Below are 6825 nucleotides of genomic sequence, written 5' to 3' on the forward strand. Positions count from 1 at the left end.
CACACACACACACACACACACACACACACACACGAGTAAAACCTTCAAACAGAGAGTAGAGAGGGCTAATCTTATTATAGAGCTGCTGACATTCTTCAATATTACACATATAAACTCAAGTGGTGCCCACTGACATGAGATTATGTTTTAGCAATTTTAGACTCTAGACGGCAGAAGAGTTGTACCTGTAAATATTTAGGAGAAAATATTTTCTAGCCAAAATCTAACCCCCCCCCAGTACTGCCAAATTTCTTTGTATAGTAAAAATAAGAGATAGGAACTTTAGATTCACAAGAAATAAGTATGCCTCAGCTTAATATAAATGTTTGTAGAACTATATTTCAGAGGGCGTAGTTTATTGAAATAGGGTCACAATGAACAACAGGAGAAGTGAATGTATCAGAACCTAAGAATCATTGTTTCAAATCAAACAGAAAAAGGACATTGTCATCTTTAGCTGGTTTAAAAAGTCATTTGTTTCTGTGGTGATAGATTCAGGTGAATGTGTGAAGTAAGACATGTAAAATGTAGTTTGTCATAGAGGGCAGTCATGTCATTTTGATTTTGATCAAAGCTTTAGTAACTTAGTAATAGTTTGGCTGAAGAAAGGCGTGTCAGTGATGCTTCTGTTTGTATCCAAATTTTCTTTTACTGTTCACCCCAATGCAGTTGCAAGTGCTATGTATTGTATTTTCAACTAGATACTTTAGAAAGTTTTTAAATAACATTAAATTAAGCTTTCACAGACAATGGGAATATATATAGTTAGTTAGTTAGTTAGTTATTCATTATTGAAACACACACACACATCACTTCCCATGGAATGAGAGGATACAGAATCTTATCAAATAGTACATACAATTTAAATTTGTACAAGTTATATGAGTGAATTAACACAAAAATATTGCATCAATTCTTGAAACTGTGTACTTTGGTTAAAGCATTCTAGCGTTCATACACTTTATAATTTTGCTTACTTTAGTGCAAGTCTTGATTTGCTTGTACAATGCTAAGTTCAGTGGTGTTGTGCAATACTATTCCTGGGGACATTTGAACAAATACATACTCACCATAACAAAAGATGCAAGGACCAATTAAGGTAGCATTCCTTTGGCTTTCAGCTTGGTGAACCAATGACGTTTATTGGACTTATTATATTGGTGAGGGGTTATACCCAGGGATAGAAATGACTCAAAGACAGTTCCATCTCAAGAAGCTCACATGAGTATGGGTGACATCTCATGAGAACAGGAAAGAAAGAGTCCAGTGTGAAGCATGCAGGCAGCTCCACAGGTTGGAGAGTGTACTTTCCAGGTAGCTTAGTTGGCCTCTGCTTCCTCTAGGCAGCTCTATAGGCCTTTGTCTCTTCCAAGCACCTCAGGTAAGCTCCATCACTTTCAGGAGGCTTGGCTGGTCTGCGCCCCTTTAGGGGAGTTTGACTTGTTAGGTCAGAGTATCTCTCAGCAGTGCTTATATCAGCCTGGGGAGAGAGGGGTTTTGGTAATATGTTCAGTGTCAGGGACATCATGATGCTTTTGAGTTCTTGAGTTCTAAAGAGGTCCTTCTTCATTTTTAAAGAGTTTCCCTACAGGATGGGCTATTTCACAGGCCTTTCTAGCATCCTACTCCTGATGAGCTTCCCTCCCTGATGGAAGATTTCATCTCAGAGGAAACTGCTACACAGCAAAGGGACACCTAATATAGAAAGGTCTTCCACCTGGTAAACATGCAGAAGACATAGCTTGACCCAGGCACTAATGTAGTATTTTAAAAGTTAAGCCAATGGTTAGCTAAGTAACAACCACCCTTAAAAGATTCCAGAAACAGATAGTGACAAATTATCTATTAATTAAATTAAAGATTAGAGAAGGATAATGTGAAAATAATTAAAATTTTCACCAATGGGCAGGTGAATAATATTCCTGAGGACCTAAACACATCTGAGGGTTCACAGTTTGAGCCACGTTCTTAGGAAGCATCACACAAGCCAAGCGAGGGTGTTTTATTGTTAAATTTTCTTCATCTAGACAACTACTATAAGAGACAAAATATAATGACCCATTTCAGTTTGAAAGAAACTTATGGAATATACCAACAAAATACAATATAAGACAGAATACTTGGTATTAAAGGCATTGCTGGATCAATTACAAAACTGGTGTTTGTAATATATTGGATATGTAGTCTATTAGTGGTGCACCTCCCAAAATGGAAATTGTTCTGTGATGAAGCAAGAGGATGTCTTGGATTTTAAGATATGCACACTGAAGTGCTGAGGGAGAGAGAAGTCAGAGAACAGCCGCTTGCTTTCAGAGGGTTGCATGGGGTGCACATTCACACAAAGAAACGTGGCAGTGTTGCATCCGTCAGCACAGCTGGGAAAAGAGCTTGCAGGGGGTGCACGTACCATTCTTGTGATTTTTCTGTAAGCTTATAATTGCATTCAAACAGGATGTTAGAAATACTACCCCTGAAAAGAATGATGTAATATTAGTGTAGGTTAACACTTCAATGGCTTTGTTTTGAGAGCTACAAGAGTGCTATGATTTTGTGTGTGAGGCTCATTATCTCTGCCTTCATTATAGACTTGGGAGGTGTAAATGTTAGCTGGACTAGGTCTTAATAATTTTTTTAAAAATCGATGTGTGTGTATTTGTGTGTGTGTGTTTGTGTTTGCGTGTGCGTGTGGGCTGATGTGCTTGCGTGCATGTGGGTGTGAGTATGGGCTATGTGCATGTGTACGGAAGGCAGAGGAAGATGCCAGGTGTCTTGCTCCATTACTCTCAGCCTTACTCTCCTGAGATCATCTCTCAAAGCTTTGACAACGCTGAATTTCTAACAGGCTGCTATGGTCTGCCTGTCTCCCTCCCCTTGAACTGGAGTTAAAGAAGGTCACACAATGCTTACGTATGGGTAGTGGGGTCTGAACGCAGGCCTCATGCTTGTAGAGCAAAGGTTCTTACTCATGAGGCCACCACAACCTCTCCCGCCCCAGCTGTAGAGATCCTGATGAACAAAGTCGCTGGTAGCCTGCGGTCTCCTTTTAAAATGAAATGCATATGATCAAGTCACAGTCATGTGAAATGGTTTGGCCATTTCTTCTGAGAACTTAAACAAAACACTGAGTTCATAGCCCTTTATACGAAAGATGTTACAAAGATTTGTGACATGTAGGATGTCTATTTTGTCACACTAATTACTTGATTCGAACAAATGTTGATGAGATTGTTAGGAAGTGACATAGAGAATGATATAGTACAACTTTAGGAAATAAATGTAGAGAGGATTTATACCAGGGCATGAGACTTGTGCAGAATTTCCTCTCAGCTGTACACTCTTCTAACCAGAACTGAAGGCATTTAGAGTGACAGTCTCTTTACTGGCAGCACAGAGACTCTCCTCTTCTTCCCTGCTTATTCTCCAAGCTTCAGTATTAATAGAAAACTAAAATGCATCTTCACTCCACACAGTGTGTGCAACCAGCTGTGGCTTTATTTTTGATGCTGCCCCATGGGGGGAGGGAGTTGTTTTTTCTTTGCTATAGGTGTTAATTGGTATCTTTGTATCTTGCTAATTACATTCTAGCAACACCTTTTCCCTCTTTCTCGTTTGCATTTAATGAGCTCCTTGTTGTATTAATTTATTAGATAATAAGATAAAACAAAAAGTTCAGTTCCTTTAGGTGTGGTTTGGAACATGTACATTAGATATACGGTCATATACGTAAACTTACATGTTACACCAGAAAAGGTCAGTTCAGAAGAAAGAAGTACCATTCCTGTTATTCTACCCTGACAGCTTAGATAGTGTGATCGTTGATAGAAACACAGAAAGGCAGGCTTGGTTAATCTCAGGCAGTAGCAGTTATTGGGAATAAGCAAATTGGTATCCCATATGGCCCAACAAGATGTGCATATCAGGAACTTCTGCAGTATTTAAATACAACAAACAAATTATGAATTCAGCAATGTGCCCTTTAGACTCTAATTATCATTTTTATTTGCATGTTCATTTTCTTTATCCAGTTCTTTTGAAGCCATTGACCGGGCTCTAAATTCTATATAATTAACTAAGATCCAAAAATTTATTTGACAAGAGGAATGGAAAAACCATCAGTGTCTAGAGAGACTTGCAAATGTTTAATAGAATAAAGTCCTTCATCCTTCAGCAGGTAGGGAATTCTAGGAATTATTTTGAGTGAAGACTTCCAGATGTTACTGAGTGCACTCTACTGTTCCAGTTCGAGCTAGTACCAGTTACCACTTTTCTACGTTGTTGTCTGATATTTTTAGGGGAGCTTGTGATGCTCTTATTGCTTGAGTAATGGGTTCCATTAATCCAGCATATTCTCCCTTGCTTTCTGAAATATCTACAGTCAAAACTGTACATCCTTTGAAATAAGTGCCAATTCTTAACTTGAAGTAAACACTTCCACACTTCGAAATCCCAAGCTGTAAGTATTTTTTGCTAAATAAGCAGACACATTTCCAATCAGTGCTAACACTGTATGCTGCAACTAACAGGGAAAAAAGTTAATGCTGAAAGTCCTAACAGTGCAAATTGCTGCTGTACTTTGATACATAAAATGGCGAAATGACTGCATTTTCTACTGTAGTTTTAGTGATGTTGAGCTTCTCAATTCGGATTTACACATTTTAATAAGATACTTTAGAAAGTGAAATAAGCACTGTCCCATGAGATGGTGTTATCAATGCTCCCTACAGAAAGCATATGGCTATCACTAGGCTGTCTACAATATATCAATACTTTAGGATAGAAACATGCAGCATGCGAGCTTAGAAGTTATATCAGTTTATCTCCACTTGAGGTGTCTTTTTGTGAGAAGTGTTGGAGCAAAAGCTTTTTCCATTGTCTTTTTTAGCTCATGAATCAGAAAGGAGAGTTTTTCTCCACTGCATCTGAGAAGAGTCTGAGGCAGGTAATCGACACAGCAATTTAAATCTTGCACAGCTCATGGATTTGCTCTCCCCTGAATGCTAATTTTAATCCCTCATGGTGGTTAAAAGCAAGTGTAAAACTGAAGACAATTTCCAGAGAGGCCATTGAAGAGAGAGACAGTAAAGCTTTGAGAAGATTGTTTGCAGAATATATTTTTCCCATGTGTGGACTTGGCCTTTGAAGCAAAGAATTATAACAGGAAATTAGTGATAGGCTGGCACAGCCTCATAAACAAGTACAAAATTGTGTCAGCACACCAAAATATTTTACTAGACTGCTATTTCTGTAGAAGGCTCACAGGTGGTGTGATAAATGGGAGCAGCTACCCTTTTACATGACTAAGTTATATGGTTATTTCGGTTCAGTTGACCATCTAGTTATTGGTAACCCAAGGCATAAATGCAGACACTATTTGGTTATTTATATGCAGTTCCAGAATCCACCTTCATTAATTTGTCTACATATGGGAAATAGGGCTGTTAGGGGAGAGTAGAGAATATTACTTGGGGAGCCATTGATGTAATGTATTAAATATGAGTGTGCTCCTGGTGTGGGGGGTCCTGGAACTCTTGCTAGGTGTTGGGTCCCTGCTGAGCCTTTATCATTTTCTCCTTTCCCACACTGAATATAAAACTGAAAAGCTACCTTTAGCAGCTTCACAAATGGTGACACTGCCAGAGTCATCTTAAGAAATTTGCTAAGTTTTCTTCCAGATGTAAGAATTTTTATAACTGTAGTTGTGGAGAATCTGTCCTCAGAGCCCAGCTCAACCTGATCCTGACATCTGTAGCCTGTATAGAAAAATTACACCGAGACGCCTTTGTTTCACATTGCACAGTAACATTAATGAGTTCCTGAATTTATACTCTCCCTACAGCTCTTGTTATTGTTCTTTTAACAGAAGAGAATATCCAAAGAGCAAACACACATAAAGTGTGATGCGGAGTCGAGTGTCTACATCCAGCATTTTCTAGATTCTAGACATAGAATGTTTGCCTGGAAAAAAGGTCTCAACATCAAATATTCAACCTTGTAAAAGAAAACTACCTGCCCATAGTTCATTTTAATAGTAAACTGTCTTCTATTACTGGGACAAAGTCTGTAGATATTATGCTCCACTGCATACAGAGTGATCATAGATTAATGGTTTTGAAAGCATTTCCTCAAAGTGGATAGAGAATCTTCCTACTATTTCTTTCCATTCTGAATTTTTTTTGTAAATTCATAACACTAAAATAAGTTTTTGCTATGGGGGTTTGAGAAATTTTCTTTTTGTTTGTGTGAGACAGGGTTTCTCTATGTAATAGCTCTGACCGTTCTGGACTTTGCTCTGTAGATCAGGCTGGCCTTGAACTCACAGAGATCCACCTGCTTCTGCCTCTTGAGTGCTGGGATTAAAGGTGTGTGCCACCAGCTAGAGATAGTTTATAACTGCCAAACTTATTCTGACCAAAAGTTATATAATAGTTATATCACGTACTCTTTTAGGTTTGTCTAGAAAACAAATTAAAAATTTATAATAATTTATATTTTTGGATTAAGAAATGAGTGTACTGGAGTATGGCTGAGTGTGGAGTGATATATTGATTTGCGATACAAGATCCTGAGGTCTGATTGAAGGGGAAGGAGAAGGGAGAGAAAGGAGAGAGGTGAGAGGAGGAGAAGTGAAGAAAGAAAATGAGATTATTTGCCTAAATATCTTATTAAAGAATAAACTTGTAATTAAAAAAATAAGATACTTCACCAAACTGTCAGCAATGATCAGTTCTACCAGTTTGTCAACACAAGTATTCCAAAATCACATGGAGATTTATGATACAGTAGATTTTCTTACCTCTACCTAGACCTTGTATTATTATCATTAAT

The sequence above is a fragment of the Microtus ochrogaster genome, unplaced genomic scaffold (genome assembly GCF_000317375.1).
Source record: "Microtus ochrogaster isolate Prairie Vole_2 unplaced genomic scaffold, MicOch1.0 UNK7, whole genome shotgun sequence".
Lineage (NCBI taxonomy): Eukaryota > Metazoa > Chordata > Mammalia > Rodentia > Cricetidae > Microtus > Microtus ochrogaster.